The 19,030-nt window shown below is 42.2% G+C and overlaps 1 pseudogene; it reads left to right on the forward strand.

Moving 5' to 3' along the window:
• The first annotated feature begins 17,840 nt into the window (after positions 1–17,840).
• Positions 17,841–18,430, forward strand: LOC102956422 (annotated as a pseudogene).
• Positions 18,431–19,030: the final 600 nt, after the last annotated feature.

Here is a 19,030-nt window from a genome sequence, read left to right on the forward strand (position 1 = left end):
TCAAAAGGCTTTTCCAGAAAATCTATGGATTGAAAAAAAAAATTATACAGTTACCACAGATGGAAAAAATGTAGCTATTTAGGAACCCTGGTCTAAGGTAAAGATAAACTGGTGCCAATGAAGGATGGTGTATCTTCCCCTTCTGACCAGATGTGAGCCTCTACACTCGGGACTTAGCAGATTCTCTCAAGGGCTCAGAGTCCTAAGGTCAGGACCTGTCCTCTCCCGAAACAGGGGCAGGAATGTTGGAATTCACTTCTCTTTAAGAAAATGAATTTCCTTCCAATTTGGGGATCTAAGGAGGGAGAGGGAGAGAGAGAGAGGCAGGAAGGGAGAGTCCGGACGAAGGTTTTCAGATAAATGACCCCTGGACCTAAGATTTTTATTTTCTTCTGCGCTCACCCACACATTCTTTCGCTCACAGAATTCATAGCTTCCTTTTCAGAGAAGCCGGTTAGGAGACAAGGACACATGAGGAGGGATTTTAGTGATGTTTTCTTGATGGGTTTTTGTTGTTGTTGTTTTTGTGTTTTTTTGTTTTGTTTTGTTTTGTTTTGTTTTGTTTTGTTTTGTGTTGATGTAATACCCCTGAGAAGTTTCCATTCCAGAGGACTCCTTCCCTCGGGGTCCGCAGAGTCCTGATGGAGAGTGGTGCTTTTGCGAAGACCCCTATCTTTGTTTATACTCTCAGCCCCGGGAAGGCAGACCCGAACAAAAGGCCTTCTGATTTCATTACCGCGTGTGCTTTGATCTCAGTGTGCCTGCCCCACCAGTGCCTGGCCATCATCCTCAGGCGGGCAGTCTGGGGTACCCCCACGCACGGTCTCTGCGGGACCCCCCTTCCACCAGGTTGCAGGGTCAGGGCTTTGAGTGCAAAGACCCTGCTTCTTCCTACTCCGTTTTCCACACATACCATCCGTTCATTCCCAAGTACGCTTTACCTTGTCTTCTTCATTGATCTCGTGGCATAAAAACACACCCGATTCTATCATCATTGCACGACGCCTCAGGCTCGCTGTAACTCACCAGCACCTAGGTTTTACACTCCGCGTCACTCATGTGGCCGTATTGACTCTCCTGGGCTGTCGTTAGGGTAACTGTCATCATTATCTGCCTGCCATCTCAGGACCACCCCAGGCAATTAGCCAGGTCACTGGATCAAGGTTCACAGGCAAATGATTGATTATGATTCCTAAGTTACCTCTGTCTGCACCGCTCAGGTGGAGAGGGTCCTATAGGACAGTGGAGGAACTGAGCATTATTAGAGAGCTCCTTGAGTCCCGGTCAACTCAGCTCACAGCTGGTCTGCCGAGACTGACCCAGGCTTCTAGAACATCCGCATCCCTCGCTGACCACACAGCCACGTAATCTGGGAAAGGCAAATCCGATGAAACGAACAGCCTGGACACGTCCCCTTCCGCAGGGCGATGTAATGACGCTCTGATGGCCCACGACTCACCGGAAGGGTGTGCCCGTAGTCAAAGGAGAGCTTTTCTACGAACACTCACGCTGATCGATGGTGTGTGTTGTTGCAAGCACAACATGCAAGGGGGAAGCGAGAGAGGTGGAACACACTCTCCAGAGCCACAGAGCTGATCAAAAGAAGGCGCATTTGACCTAGGCCTGAGTCTTGGTCAAGAGCACCTTCTTCCCCAAAATCAGACTCTTACCATCTCACTTTTGGGATAATTACACTACATATTCAAGGAATGAATCTCAAGCAAACTGAAAAATGTCCCCTGTACGCTAGACCATACCATGTATTTAGGCCAATAGTTGCCTCGTTCTAAATTAATTTAAAGATTTTTTTCTTCTCACGTATTCTCTAAATCCCAGATCTTTTTGCCCTGGTGTTTCCCCCTTGGGTGTTTCCATTTTGAGAATAGCAGAGAGGCAGTCACCAGAACATAATTATTAATTACCTTTAATAAAATGGGGGCGATGACCTCTATCCCAGGAGATGTGAGCGCGGGCAGGTGTGGGGCTTTTCAGGCAGCGAGCACAGGCTTGCAAGGAGCCCTCCCTATTTGTACCAGTCTGACCTTCCCCAGGAAGAAGAGTTTCTAGTTAATCCGCACACTCATCTGCTCAGTGACTTCCCTATAAACAATAAAACCACCTTAGCTTTCTGTTTACAAGCAAAAGCCACCTGCGGTCCTTGGTTGCCCAGATCTGATCGCCAGTTACATTAATCCTCGGAGCTTAAGACAGGAAGGGAAGTGGGGAGTCAGGAGAAAGGAATTCTGCAAATTGACTGAACATGAAAAGAACCAGGTTAATAAGAAGAGAGAGAGGGGAGAGGAGGGGTGGGAACCCCCCCTTGTCTGCTCTTTTCGGTTTCAATTTCAGTAAATAGGAGCATTATCTTCTCAGTAAATAGAAGCATTTCTGTTTCACGTCGTCTTTCCATTCTTTTCCACTTTTTGGCCCCATCGCACTGGTTTAACTTTAGATGCCAGGTGTAACATTTGGTCCCGAGATTGATTAAAGCAACCTCCAGGTCCCTGTGTTTTGTGCTCTCCTAGTTATTGTTAAGACTCCAGTTTTTGTGCAAAGTGAGCAGAATCATGCTGGGGTGTGTCTTCATCTTTGGAGCAGATATTCCTAGGAAACTGACTATGGCCCGTAAGGTTCTAGGGGCTCCTCTAAAGAGGAATATTAGCAGTCAATGCTGTGTGTTTTCCAGAACTATCTTTTGGGGGGAGTATGGGGTGTTCCTATAAGAACCCTGTTCCTTATTTTAAGTTTATGTGTGTATTTTGAGAGAAACAGAGAGAGAACGAGCAGGAGAGAGGGAGAGAGAATCCTAAGCAGGCTCCATTTCGTCAGAGCAGAGCCCAACATAACATTGGTCCTGAAACTGATTAAAGGCTCAGTCTCCCAACCATGTGATCATAACTGGAGCCGAAATCCAGAGTCGGATGCCTAACCGACTGAGCCGCCCAGGTGCCCCCGGAAGTCTGTTTCTTATGTGTGAGCAGCAACTTCTCTCCACAAAATTTTACAACTTCCCTGAAATTAGTATGTGATCACAGGAAGTACGCAGCCATGCCACTCAGTTAGTACGAGCAAATTCTTCTGAAATCCTATCCATTTCCGAAAAATGGAGAAAACATGGCAGCGATACTTAGCACACAGGGTTGCTCTGCTTTCCAAATGAGGTGAGATACACAAGAATGATCATATACTCCAAGACACTATACAACTGTATGGGTAGTGTGTGTGTGTGTGTGTGTGTGTGTGTGTTTATTCAATTGGTCATTAATTTAGCAGATACTAACCAAGTATCTGTATGTTACAGGCATGAGAGGAACTGCTGGGCTTTGCCATTAAGGACCTTATGCCTTGCTCAAAAATAGTGGGACAAGGAAAGAACATTCCTGTTGACCTCTAACTTCCCAGATTTCAAGAGCTTTGTATTAGTGGATCATTTAATCTTCCTGCCTCTATCACCAACATCATGTTGGCTCTGATTTATTGAGCACTCACTATGTACCAGGGGCTAAACCCAACGCTTATGGTTAGCTTATGCAATCCTAGCAAACACGAGGGATACATATCAGTGTCCCTCTCACAGATTAGAAGAAGGCTTCTCTAGAGGGTCACTTTCCCATAGGTCATAAGGACAGATTCCAACTCAAATGTGCCCCATTCTAAAACCCATGTACTCGGGGAACCCGGTTGGCTCACTTGGTAGAGCATGCAACTCAGGGTTGTGAGTTTGAGCCCCTCATCGGGTGTAGAGATTACTTTAAAAAAATAAAATATTTAAAACTAAAATAAAATAAAACCGATGCTCGCAATCACCAGCCCAAATGGGCATCATGCGACTTGCAGATAACAAATCCAAGGTCATGGACATGAAGTAATAGTTTAAGGCTGCATAACACCAAACAGGACCAAAAGCTAAACCAGATTTCATTTATATGCAAAGCCCTGTTCTTTCTACCACACCGCTGGCCAGCACCCGGATGTCAAGACCCCAAGCCAGACTGAGCTGCAGAATGATAGCATTTCATTGAAGGAGAACATCTTTGAGACAGGCCTCAGAAAATGATTTCCTTTGTAACATTTTCTTTGTAAAGACTATAGGAAATCTTATATATAGCATTTAATTTCATTTCTCATTTTATTAACATGACCGAGGTTGTATTTTTTTTCCTTTTCTGTTATAACCTGCTGGTTTCGTAATCTGTATTATTTTATGATGCATCCCTTAATTTTTTTCCTATTATTTCACACTGGGTGTTTTAATAGGCTTTTAGAAAATTTCCGTTTCTTTCTCAAAAAAAAAAATCTTTCTTGGGAAAGGTTTTCTTTGGTGCATTTCCAGCTGAGGACTAGTCTCCCAAGCTATATCAAAGGTTGGCAGTTGTTCTCTCCTCTAGGTCTATGGAGATGAGCTTTTAATATTTATTTCTCAGGGCTGTTTTCTCTGTTTATATCCTGCTGTTGAAACGAGCAGTTCAATAAACTCCTTAATGAAGGTGGTTGAACCATTTCCTTTTGCTTTTACTTCTATTGCTTTTGAGATGACAGTGTGGTGAACATTCTCGGCGCTTTTAAAACTTTCTGTGAACTTGGAATGCGCTAATAAATAATCCCCAAATCATTAATTGGTGTAAAGAATCACTGAGTTTGGAATTATAATGTTTTCCACAAACAAGCATGCTTCCAAGCTTAGATTATCTCTAAAATAAATTCTCCTACAATGCAATCTCCATAAGGCTTTGTGATAAAGGCTACATCTGGCATTAAGGCTCATTACATATTGTATTCCAATGTAATATAGAGCTCAGATCCAGTGACATTAAAGCAGTACTACAGCAAAAGAAAATTGTTAGAGGCAGAGAAGAAGATTTCCCAGAATCCTGCGCGAGTCCTGCTACACCATGAGTTTGATTCCTAATTATTTTTATTAGATTCTGCGGTGGATTTCAAATAGGTTAAAGTGCTTTTCAGAATGTAGGCTCTGACAAAGTCGAAACTATATGTTGCCTCGTGTCTCACATCAACTAATAGATGTTTACTGCATATTTAATACCACCAATGAATAATCTAGTCCCCGGAAATAAATTTCCCATACTTCAGAGAACAGCTTATTCTTTAAGAAACAAGAATAAGGAGCTCCTGGGTTGCTCAGTGGGTTGACCATCCGACTCTTGATTTCTGCTCAGGTCCTGATCCTGGGGTGGGGACCAAGCCCTATATCACCTCCACGCTGAGTGTGCAGCTTGCTTGAGATTCTCTCTCTCTCTCTCTCTCTGTCCCTCTCCCTCCCTCACTTTCTCTCTCTAAAAGAAAAACAAAAGGGGCCCCTGGGTGGCTCCGTGGGTTAAGCATCTGACTTCCGGCTCAGGTCATGATGTCACAGCTCCTGGGTTCGATTCCCCACATCAGGCTCTGTGTTGACAGCTCGGAGCCTGGAGCCTGCTTCGGATTCTGTGTCTCCCTTTCTCTCTGCCCTTCCCCCGCTCATGCTCTGATTCTCTTTCAAAAGTAAATAATCATTAATTTTTTTTTTTGAAAGAACAAAAAACAAGACTAAGGTAACCATTTTTTTTCCAACAATGATATCCTACTGTCTTGAAAATAGACAAGTTATCTCCTCAAAGGTAGGTAATTATTCACCAGATTGGAATTATTCACAGGGAATAGTCATGCTAGGTTATCTCATCTCCCTATCTATCCAACTGTGTCACAAAAGATAGAGAGATCTACCACCTATTTCTATCTATCTAGATCTATCTATCTATCTCTCTATCATCACTGACTTGAAGGGAGGACTTCATCCAATTGATAAGTTACTGGTGTATTATGTCAACATTATTTGAGCACATACAACATATGATGACTACAAGATGAATTCCAAGAGATCCAAAACGTAGATATACATAAGGATTAAAAAAAAAACCTCTTTCACTTGCTTAAAACATACATCTAACATGCATTATAAGAGAATAACACTAAAACAACTGCTAAAAAGGAAAGATAATGTGGTTTGTGTTTTTAAGGCTGGTGAAGTGAAACCGTGAGAGTGGAGAAGGAGCAAAGAAGACTGTAACTGGCTGTGATCAATGAACTTGTAAACACCGCTGCACTCGGACCCGCTAAAGACAAGGTTTGAAAGCAGTAACAACAGGAAAGTCAAGTACACAGACCAACCCTCAGAGGTGGGATGAATGCGGGTTGTCGGGATCAACTTCTTCTGAGGTCCAGACCTGTACTTGCTCCCAGAGCTGGACTTGGAAGGTGAGTTAGTGCCCCTGCTCTGAGCTGCTCTGAGACGGGGGCTGTTCACCTATATACTCTCTTCTCGCCAGTTCTCAAACTGGACATGAGGAGGACTGAGCTCCTACAAGTCCTGTAATTCTCAGGCTTGACTCGGTTGAACAGGGGAAGGTGTCCTTCCTTTGTTTCTTTCCTGCCTGGCTTTCCTGCTATAGAGGGTAATACAGCCAAGGATGGGACTGGTCTTCGGTAAGGGATGAAGAAGAAATTTCTGGACACTCCTATGAAGATTCAGTCTTCAATTCCAGAAACTTTCAGGTCATCTGTGACTATCTTTCTCTAGTCCCCCCCCCCCCATCAATTTGTCCTGAAGGGTGTCTCTCTAATTTCCCACAACTTCTTTTATTTGAGTTGCTCGGTCCTGGGCTCAATGCCCACCACACCCCAGACCCCCCATATGGATGGCCATCTATTCTCCTCACTGAGGCCAGGATCACCTACCCAAGTCCAAATTCACACAAGTAATTATTATGATTAAAGGTTCCTCCTTAATGATTCCCCTCATTCCACAGAGATTAACATAATTGTCAAGAGTAATTGTTTTTATTCAGACTGAGTCATGCAACCCTAACACTGTCACTAAATCTTTCCATTCCTCACCTGTAAAATGGGAACAATTCATTCACTCACTTACTCATTTAGAAATATTTCCTGAGATCCTACTGTAAGGCAGATGTTGCTCTATTCATGAGGGACACATCAATGAACTAGACCCATGCCCGCAAAGCGTATGTTCTCATGGGTTCCAAAGAGAACAGAGATGAGCCTCTTGCCCTGGAGGGACTCAAAGCTACCATAGGAACTAACAAGATATGTCATTATCTAGGTAAACCAGAACAATTTAAAATGCATAAAATCTCTTCCATCCTCAATATTTGCCCAAAGAAGTTATGAATTCTGCATGTAAATAGGGTAAAGATGTACAAAAGAATCTGAGTGCGCTTAAACCCCCCTGGTGGAAACCCAGCTCACCTCGTGAGAAACTGAGAGTAACTAGCTCGTAAAGTTGTTGAATCAAGTCATTAATGACACATTCCGTGCAAGGCACCCAGCACGGAGCTTGACGCACAGTAAGAATTCACTAAATCTTAATCGGGACTAGAGCACTTCTTCAACCTGATTTCAGCCTACCTTGCGAACCCCGTCCTCAGCTAACTGACCCTACCTCTCTCCCCCACGAAACCACCAGCCCAGCCTCAGGGGATCCGAGGCTGCCTGGCCCTGCCAAGTCTTTCATATTCTGCTCCTTACTTACACTTTCTCCCCTCTGCTCAACAGAAGCCTCAAAACGAGGAGAATTTTACTTGCTGGGGGGGGGACACCCTTATAAGGAGCTTGCAAATCGGAACAGTAAAACCATTTTTATATTGGATGAAACTGAATGGTTCAGAATTCGATTTTCATTCATGCTGCTGATGGGCACAGAAGATGGTAATAGAAAAGCAGCCAGACACCTGTTTTGTTTGCCTCATACAGAGCTTTACAACATTCCGTGTGAATGCCTTCGTGTGGGGTGAGTGTTTTCCATTCAGCCAACCTCCTCCCTCCCCCCTGGATCTTTGGTTTTATTCCTAGAAATCTGTGCTCATTAAATTTCCTCCTGTCCCCTGTGGTCATATAAGCTCGCCCATCTCTGATATAGTTCGATAAATGATAACCCTCTCACAGCCAATATATTTGGTTAAACAAAATGGTACCATTTCTGTTTGCCAAGATTTATCCAACACAGAATAGAAACCCAGAGAGTGTGGTCTGGACTTGTTTAAATTTAGACTTGCTAGAAATACCAGTAGGTATGTCTAACGAGATGCTCAGTCCTCTTGCTGTCCATGCCATACAAAGGGGAGTCTTACCAAATTTTAGACTCGGGTCAAGTTTTTTGAAGGAAAATTGATTTCCAAGAATCAAGCAAGAAATACAACTGCGGCATAATACACTAGATTCTTATTCCCATTGCAAATAATACTGTAAAGCCTAAAACCTCCCTGTAACATCTTGGATAACAATGAAAAACATATCTAAGTACAAAGAGAAACATTTTCTAAATGATCCTGTTTTCAAATACACAGTATAAAGCTAGTATACCAGAGAGGGATTCCCTGGGAGGGCTATTTTGGGGGGTTTGATCATAAAGCTTCCAGGTGCCCTCAAATTATATTAGACATTTTATATCATTTATAACAAAAGATAAAAATAATCACATTGCTGGAAGGGACTCTGCATCTTGAATTCAATGACACCAGAAACTTCTAGAAAGTGAGATCTCTTGGGGCGCCTGGGTGGCTCAGTCGGTTAAGCGTCCGACTTCAGCTCAGGTCACGATCTCGCGGTCCGTGAGTTCAAGCCCCGCGTCGGGCTCTGGGCTGATGGCTCAGAGCCTGGAGCCTGCTTCCGATTCTGTGTCTCCCTCTCTCTCTGCCCCTCCCCCATTCATGCTCTGTCTCAAAAATAAATAAACGTTAAAAAAAAAATTAAAAAAAAAAAAAAAAAAAAGAAAGTGAGATCTCAGAAATCCCAAATTGGAATTTAAGTCCATGCTACTGAAAGGAGATTGGAACCAGTTTGTGAACAGTTCGTGGTACAATTGCAATGAAATAAGGGTAGAAAGTGAAGCATTTCAAAAAATTTATGGCAATTTGACTTTGCTGTAACACTATATTGTATTTTACCAAAATAAGGGTCCTTTATGGGCTGGAAATTGAAAAAATGAACACAGAACTTGGCCCTTCTCCACAGATGGTGTGAAAGTTCCTCTTGGAGCTGATAACAACCTGTTAGTGTCTAGTGTGGCAGATTTCCCGAGCACAGGGGTTTGATATCAGGTAGACGTGGGGTCACTTCTGGTTCTGCCTCTCCAGGCTGTGTGTCCTGAGGGTGCTCATTTCGCCGAGACTCAGTCGACCCTGCAAATGGAGGGTGGAAACGGTCCACACTTTAAGTGTTCCTTTGGGGGAATAAAAAGAGATAATGTTTATAAAGAAATTGGCATATTTCCTGGGATGTTTTTCTAAAAAGCCTGTTACTGCCAGAGGAAAATGCAACGTTTAAACTTGAATTGCACCTACTGAGTATGTGAAGAACTTGCGGGGAAAAAAAAAATAAGTGTGTATCATTTCAGAGGATTGATTATAATGATCTAATAGTTGCACATGCATGTGAGATTGCCTATCAAACACATACTGTAACATCTAGCACTGAACGCACAATTAAATCATTCTAACACAAATACTGCTCTCTGGGTGAATCACGTTTGTAGGGTTGTTTTATAGGTCGAATGCTCATCTTTTTCCTTTTTTTCTCGGCCACAAAGATAAATATAATGTGCATATATATGTACATACATATATATGCACAGATATGCAGCTCCCATGTATATTTCTGGCCATGCTTGGTCAGATCAATATCCCCTGTGCAATTTTTAAAGCAAGCATCTTGGGCTGCAATAGGTAATTTTCCTTGTCCATTCCAACTTTCATATTTCTCGCTAGACCCGTCCGCAAGTGTGTTTTATGGCACCATTACCCAGTCCCCTTAGTGAGACTGATGGCTTTCCTTGGGCAATTGAAGCAAGGTTACCCATTTGTATCATCCATGAGTCAAACCCTCCGATTCTACGCGTATGGCCAGATCTGCCTTCAGAAGCTTCGTGCAGCCTCTCTGAGCCCTTCTAACCAATGGAAACTCTGTCTCATGCGATGAGAAGAACAATCACAAACATTTGTGTTTTACTTGGAACATCCAATGTGCGTTCGTATACATGTTTTATTTCCTCCTCACAACCCAGTGAAATGAGATGACTGGTCTTCTCAGAACCCAGCTTCTGGAAGAGTTCTACAAGTTCCAAGACAAGAGGAACTTAGCTATTAGTGTCCATATATCAGTCGCAGATGCCTTTGGACCAAAGAGTCATCAAGGTGACAACGGCTGGATATTTCTTTTATAATAGATTGCTTTCTGCCGAAAGACATTATGTACTCCAGAACACTAAGCCACATGCACTTCTCTTAATTCTATATTATATTTGATTACCGGATTTTCTTTTAATGAAACATTCATAATCATTTCCTTTACAGCAGCAATGTTCTCGGTTCCAGGAAAAATAAAGATTCATTAAATTATCAAATGCCAGTAATCATTTCATTTAAGCCGGCAATGCCACATACACATAAATACCCAGAAAATACGCTTTAAGTGATCAACAAGGCTGTTTTACTGCGGGAGATAAGCAGAGGATACAGGCACAAAGCAGAAGTGTGCTTTGCCTATGAAATTTTCTAGATAATGAAATCGAAATGAAAAAGGAATGGATAGACGATTATTTATGGAGTTTGTCTAAAACTGAACTATTTTGCAGTTCACACAAAAGCTGACGCTTGATGTACTTTCCTCCAGTGGATAAAAAACAAGCAAGTAGCAGAGTCAGGCCCGCACCAAGGTTCCAGACTCTGGACACCATTTTCTTCCCACCACTCTGCCAGGCAGCCAGTGATGCTGTATTCATGACCTAATCCCCCCATCTTGCCAGCACGTCCCACGTGTAATCCAGCGCCGTCTACCTAGGATCACTGGTGTGTTGAACTATAGAATCTGAAAAGCCTAAGATTGTGTTTGCTACGGTTGGGATTTAAGCCTGTCTGAATATGCCACTTTCTGGCCAAACAAACCAAACCCAAACTGAGGGAAATCTGCCAAGACAAACTTTCAAACCCCAAGTTTAAAAACATTGGAATTACTGTCGTGTAGCACTCCAATGTAAATGTTGTCACGTTGGGCCAGACCGTCGGTTTTAGCAGAGGCCAGAACTATGGGAAGGGTGGATGGAAAATTGTTTCTGGTGTCATTGACTCGTTCTTGTTGACAATGGCAGAGAACGTGACTTACTCGGCACACTATTACTTCTCTTCTTCCTCCTTAACAAAACCCTGAATTTTAGTTGGACACATCGTTTCCTACCCAAGGGACTATAATTCCCGGGGGACTTCTTCCATATTAACCCACACCGCTTTGATTTGAACCCCATCACTTCTGGACCAAATTGATGCGACAGACTTCCAACTATTTTCCCTGCCCCCTATCCTGCCCACCTATGTATTGTTTTTCACATCACTGAGAGTGCTCTGGACAAAATCCAGATCCAATCCGACTTGTCCCCTGCTCAAAATTCCTTAAAGCTCTTTATGACTTAGAATACTATAAGGCTAACTCCTTAACTTGGCACACAGGGCCAACACATGTCAGACCGTGGCCATCTTTTCAGCTCCCTCCTTTGTCATCGTCCCCTAATATATGCTATGCCATGGCAGTAGTGTCTTAAATAGTGTCTTACTTGAATCTTCCCAAAAGACCAAACCCCCCAAAACTGTTATTCTTTAGTTTTTGTAGAAACATTTACTCATTGTTTTTGAAACATGGAAGCATCTACTGACCTTCCCCCTTTTCCTGGGTAGAAGCCAACATTCTCTGCTATGTTCTCAAAAAGTATTCTATACATTTCTTTTATATATATATAGCTTTTATAACAGCTTCTTTATAGCTGATTATTTCCAAAAGCTATATGTGTCCTTCTTGGTTCATCCTTATGGCTCGGGGCCTTCTGGAGATTCTCAAGACAATGTGGGCAGTCGATATACATTTAATTACTTAATGGTAACAGACAGTGGGTGACTTGGGTGAGCTGTTGGTAATTTTTACACTACTAATGTAAATTTCTTATGTCTTCCCTAGGAATAGGAGATTCACTGAGGGTGCCAAGACATAGCAAAGGCCTCCTGTAACTGCATGCCCCGAGTTAAGATCCTGGACATAAATCCCTTTTTGGATGGAACTTGGAACTGAGCCATATAATGTTCTTAAGATTGAGACAGACTGGGATAGAGACTCCGTGGTCTGTGTTATTAGCTTAATTAGCTTAACCGATACTCAGAATACTTCTGCAAATAGATGGTCTTATTATTCTAATTTCATCATTTTTGAAATATCTTTTATGTACTCGTGGTCAGTCATTAGCCGAGATTTACCACGTGCAGATTCCCAAATTTTCTGCATGGGAACAACCCTTGAACTGATGCAGTTGTTATCTTTAAAGGCAAGTTTTCCTCTCTTCCAACTGTGTTTTCACATATCTGTTCTAACATCCGTTGGAAATCCTTGACCTGCTCCACAGGGCATCTGGTAATTTAATGACAAGACATAGATCCAGTGGAAAGTCACAACCTGATATTACCAGGTTTTCCTAATCAGCATCTATATTATACCAGTTATGTTCAAAGCCACAACTAGAACATCCCAAAAGTAGGTACCGTAGCCATACATCTGTTTCTTGCTTTTCCTTTCTCCACGATGTACAGAAATTCCAAAGAGACAGAAGCCTACCAGTTCTCCATAAATCCACCTTCTTACTCAGATATATGTCTCAAATTCATTGTCAAGGTTGAAGTGAGAAAAAAGTTAACTTTTTATCCTAAGATATTTGATAACATTTATTCCAATCACAGGTTCATATAGAGCACAAGTAACCACATCAAATGGTATTATGTCATTTGGAAGGTCATGCTCCTAGTTAAAACGATCTTGCTCATTGTTTTGACACTGTATCTAAAAGTTTATCATAATATCTTTATTCCAATGTGTTAAGACTTTTCAATCTTCAATTCATTTCCTTCAAAAATAACTAGTTGTCCTTTAAGTATTAAACCATTCACTGTTACTAGTATTTGAATTGGGCGTTAGTTCTTTGGTCACTTTACACAGTGGTCACAGATTAGATCAAAGCAGGGAAGAGTGGTTCAGAGATACCCAGATAGAAGCAAGGGTAACAGACCTACGTATGACACCACAATTAGGTACCCATGTTGCTTCTAGAATGAAAGGAATGATAACAAGATTTATTGTCTATTTCAGGCCAGGCACGATTCTTGGCAATGTATATATGTTACTCATTTAATTCAACATCCTAGCAGTAAGTGCATTCTCCTGATTTCATAAAGGAGTTGCCTTGGGCGTTAGATGTTTAAATATCTTGTCCACGGTCACAGAGGTAGTATGAGCATTGGTACCAGAATTCAACTTGGCAATACTGGGATCTGAAACAGATGCTTTTTGCTAAGGTCTGTGGGGTCCCTCGATAAGGTGTAAGCAGATTCCAGCACTCAGAACATCCCATCAGACCCCAACTATTTTATAAAGCAGAGATAGTCATGCCCTCTTTTTCCCTTCAACAGATACCTATTAAGTACCTACTGTAAGCCAGCCCCTTTATAAGTTGCTAGATATAAACAATACTGAAAAGCACATTTTCTTACCAAGTTTACATAATAGTAGGAATGCCTTGGTTTTATTTGTTATGCTTTCTGCTCGTTCTATAAATATTTCCAATATTGACAAAAATACGCCACATTGTGTACTCTCTTGTATGCATATTTGAATACACACACACACACACACACACACACACACATATTCCACAAACTGTAAACAACTAAAAGGTACTTGTGTTTAATTTTTTTAAAAAAATTCTGTGGAAAAGCCATGAAGAGACTACATACTGGCCAATTGAACTGAGAATATCAACTAAACTGCTAGCACCCACAGAGTGTAGCGTGAGTGTTGAGTTTTCAAACCTGTTAAATAACGCAGCTCTTGATACATGCTGAATACCTGTTTGAGTATACACACTTATAGATGTTTGAGCTGACTCACCAATGGATTTAAGGTGTTTATATTATTTTTTAAATTTTTTATTAAGTTTTATTATTTATTTTTGAGAGAGGCGGTGGGGACAGAGGATCTGAAGCGGGCTCCGCTCTGACAGCAGACAGCCCGACGCGGGGCTCCAACCCACGAACTGGGAGGTCGTGACCTGAGCCAAAGTCAGACAACCAACGGAGCCACCCAGGCACCCCTGGATTCAAGGTGTTTTTAAAGTTAGTGAACAAATATCCCATGTCACAGTTGCAAATGACCAAATATATGTCTACCTCTGCTATGGTTGCGATCGTTGAATGTATCAAAGTTTAATGATTTTCCAACTTAGGTGTAATTTTTCTTGAACAGCAGGAATTATGATGATGACAGTTTATCTCCAATTCACATTTCCCAAATGTTAGTGTTTTGGGGTTTTTTGAAAGAACGTAGCGCATCAACTTCATGCAAAGCTACCACTATCTGAATGAGAAATAAATGGTTTTATTGAAGTTAATATTTCTACTGATCTGTGTAACTCCCTTGTGTTTATCCCGTCATCCATTATAGTGACTGGAATAAAGAATAAGAAAGTAGTATTAAGACTAGGAAATCAACCTCAAAAATTAATTTTTTTCAAATTTTAGAAAACTAAAAGCATTTACATATTTTAATTTTATCCTTTTCTGATTTGCATTGAAAATGTTGACAACTACAAACATGTCCTGTCTCTAAGAGGTCAAATATTCCAGCAAGTGTTTCCAATAAAGCATGCTACACACAGATCGATAAAATGATTATAGTGGATACACAGAAAGCTAACGGCCACACCTGTAAACAGGTAAGCACTTTCAGCACACCATTTATTGGGCTCAGCTTTATACTTTCATTAGCAATCTTGCCCGTTGTCTTGTCTGTGGCTATACTCTTTTAGCTCCTAACTGTTGACTAGTTACAAGAAATTCATGATGGAATTCCATATAAATCAAATTCCATATAAATTCACAGACCTGACATTTATTGGGGATGTCGCCACACCTGTAGTTTTTCTGTACATTAATAACAACTTTAAGTGGGGCCTCTGGTCTTACTTAAAGTAAAAAGAAAAGAAAAACATCGTCTTTAACCATAGATGCACAAATAGAAGTGTAAATAGTAAGAGTACAGCGACAACGAACATCTTACACATTGAAAATACAGGCAGAATCGTTTGGTCTTGAGAATGGAGGGAACAGGGGTTCATGCAGGTTCTAGGGCTAAAGCATGACATGATCCACGTGGCATTTACTTTAGCAAAGATTTGTCTGATGCATCGGGGAAAGTGGAAAAGCAACAGGGGCTCAGGCATCATTAGGTGGCGCTTAGTGTGACAAAAGAGATGAGGCTGTGTAGAGATATTTAGTCATCAGAGATGGATGTGAAGCTTTCATACGCACCGTATTCTTGGAAGACAACAATCTTCACACAGTGGTGCGTGTTGGGCTCAGAGAGACACTCGTCAAACACACTACTGCCTTCATTTTATTTGAGACTGAAAAAGAATAATAATCCTTAAGATGTTCCACATGTGCTTTTCAAAAGCTCTTGTAGCTAAGCCAATAAACCAATTAGATCAGCCTAAACAAATTCTTACCGTTTTGAGAATTTCCTGTACCTTATGCATGTGTAAACATTTAAGCCATTATAAACATTGCAAGAGCAGAGAAACACAGTTCAGGCATCTGTTTGTTGAGTGAAGTTCTCCCAATTTTCTGTTTCCACGAGTTTCATAAAAATTCTCCTGGAGAAGTATCAGTAGATGAAAACAAACCAACTAATCCAAACAACTGTGGATCTACCATGTGGACAGTAAATTGTTATAAGCACTGTAATTCCATGATTTATTAGTCCTAGATGTCCATTACTGTGGTATAGCTTACTCTGAGGGTGCACTACGAAAGAGAAAGAAACAATTTTCGTAGGAAATAATTCTAAGTATGCAAACACACACACTTATGTATACACCTTCACAAGTCTTATAAAAGAAATACTTAATTAAAGGGTGTTCTCTCTAACAGAGAGAAATCAACCCATCCATATTGCTTTGAATTAAGCACCTAAAGATAAGTCATTAAAAAAAATAACAACAACAACTACAACAACCCTTCTATTTGTTCTGTGATCTACATTTTACTAAATATTACTACATACATATTTGGTCATGATGATAGTGACCAGGATGAGTATTTCTGTCTTGGCCAGGACAATGACTTGGGTTCCCAATAGAAATAGTTTAAAGGGTACACTATAGACAAATACGCACTATTTGTTAACATGGGACCTTAACTTTCAAGCATTCTGCTCAACTCCCCTCCGTGACCTCCCCCACACGACCTCCATTGTCCCCAGCCAGATTCAGGGTCTAAGGCATCACACTGAACATATAACATTGTCTTGAAGCCTTGTTTTTATCCTAAACATTTGTATGTGAATTTCAAATATTCTGCCTTCATGTGTCCATATTCATCATGATATAAATGGTTCTCCCCTGCCTTGAAATCTTTCGGGAAAATGTAGCATGTTGCTCATGTGGCTTTGAGTAGACCAGCATACGATGTCACATATGGCCAGCTTAATTGAAGAAGCACTTCTATAATGCTGAACTATCAGACCCCAATGGACTGAAGTAGGTGCAGAAAGAGTATTCAGCCCCAAATATCCATCTCTCTGCCTGTTACCTTGGTACCCACTTATCCTTCTGGTAGGGGTGGGGAAAATATTAGGAGGCAACCGTCAAGGGGAAGAGATCCTGGTCCTTTTAGTGCACCGTGCAAACGGACCTCCCAGGGAGAGGAGAACAGAATAATGTAATCCAAAAGGAGGAGCCAAGAGGAGACACGCAAAAAGAAGAACAGAGAGTTGACCTACTGTGGCAACAAAAAAGCTTTCGGTATTTCTACATTCTTAATTTTCAGGTCTCACTTCTTAGGGCTATCACCATTTACATTTTTAATCCCGACCCATTAAAATGCTTCCCTTTGGGGACTAAATTGGACCCTTTTTCCTCCCAGAGGCTGGATTCTGACTACCATCATTCCCATACATTTTGAACTTTCTTCTGTCAACACCAGGAGCTTCACAATTAACCACAGATATTGTTTTCTACAAAAAGGGAGATTGACACAATATGATATAGTCTTATCTAAAACATTAGGAGATTAATTCTCCATCTTTGCCATTTCTTCTGCACATCAACCTGGGGTCAAAGGATAACTCAGCTCCTTAATGTCTTTTGATTTTCTCCTTTTGGGGGACATCTAGAAGTTACTGAATTGAATCAGGTCATTGCTTTAATATTTTTTACCAAAGGCCCCATTGTACGTTCTACCAAAAAACACCTTCTATTTATTTGTCATCTCCAGTCATGATCCTGTGCCACCAGATCCATTAAACAGGTTATGCGATGCACAGCAGATGATAAAAAATACCTAATGCATGCCAGCCCCTGGGTGAGTGTCAGGGGTTAGGGTATCCAGGAGGGGGCTGGGCCAAAGGAGCTGTGCTTGGGCCACCTGGAGCCTCTGCTGTGCATCCCCAGGCCCCAGACCCTGGCCCTGTGCCCCGCAGGCACGCAGGGCCGGGGTCATGCAGAGACACAAGAGGGACAGACAGGTGCCTATCCCATTGTACTGTGCCCATGGCACCTGCAATGGACTGAGTTGGGCCCAGCCTTTCCCCCTGTGCCAGACACCTCGTTGGGGGGCTCCAGACCCTCCCTGTGTGGCCTAGCCCAGTCTGCCCCAGTCTCGCCGACTTCAGCCCCATGTCCTGCCACCTGCTGGCTCTGGAGTCAGCACCGGGTCTCAGCAGAAGCCCAGTGATGCCCCAGAATGGGAGACAAGCCAATCTGTGGGCAGACTAGAACCAGCTCCATTCAACATTATCACTAGTTATTTGATAACAACAGAACTCTACTAGGTGCGATTTATATCTATTTTTATTTTTTTAATTTTAGGTAGAGAGTGGGAGCAGGGTAGAGGGGCAGGGGGAGAGAAAGAATCTTCAGTAAGTTCCATGCTTAGCGCAGAGTCCAACAGAAGGGCTGGATCCCATGACCCTGGGACCGTGACCTGAGTGGAAATCAAGAGTCCCACACTCAGCCTACCGCGTTACCCAGGTGCCCCTAGGTGCAGTTATATTGACGGTCATGCCTTATTATGGGAAGGACAGCAATTCCATTGGAAAGCTGCCATTGTGGAAAAGTTGTCCAGCCTTCTGTTCCAGAAAATCCAGCATAGCAGCACCACACGGACCTGAGCCAGCCAGCCAGCCACGTTGCCAGCATGGTTGTGGACCAGCTCAAGCCCAGTGAAGACCCCATCATGGGGTTCTGCCAGATGTTCCCACTGAAGAACTTCAATGGTGCACGGGTTTGCTCCAATGGCATGTTCAGGCTTGCCCTGCACAACTTCGGCTGACCTCTTCCCAGCCCGGCACTCTTCTTATTTTCTCCTCCTCCTCTTCCCAACACTATGCACATGTCTCCAGATGATGGAATACCAGCCCCAGAGCAGCAGGGCAGAGGTGGGAGCAGGCTCAGGGCACAGCAGCGACAGGTATCCGCGTGGTGTTTGGATGCTAGATTAGTTGCATCTGACGAGTTTCCAGCGCCTGCCTTGGAAAGACTGAAGTAATGCAAAAAGTTGTCTTGTGTTTATTTTTGTTTGAATCTACTGACAAGTTGCTCAGTAATCCAAAGACGTGAAGGGGAAAACATCTGCCTCGCCCCCAGACATTGATTTGTTCAGATGTTTCAATGCCCCATGATACAAAAAAAGCCATGAAATCTTTCTTTCAAAAAACCACACACACACACAAAATAAACCCAATCTCAATAAAACAAAGAATCTGGCAACATCTCTGTGGGATAAGTAACCATATTTATTTCCATTTAAGGATCAACACGCACAAGTTAATTCAGTTACTGTGGGGAATCCAGCTAATCCACAGAAGAGCCAAAATTCAAATCCGGGTCTGATTTGGGGAAGTAAGTCCTTCATAATTTTACTGTCCTGTGTCT

This window comes from Panthera tigris, chromosome A1 (assembly GCF_018350195.1).
Source record: "Panthera tigris isolate Pti1 chromosome A1, P.tigris_Pti1_mat1.1, whole genome shotgun sequence".
Taxonomy (NCBI): Eukaryota; Metazoa; Chordata; class Mammalia; order Carnivora; family Felidae; genus Panthera; species Panthera tigris.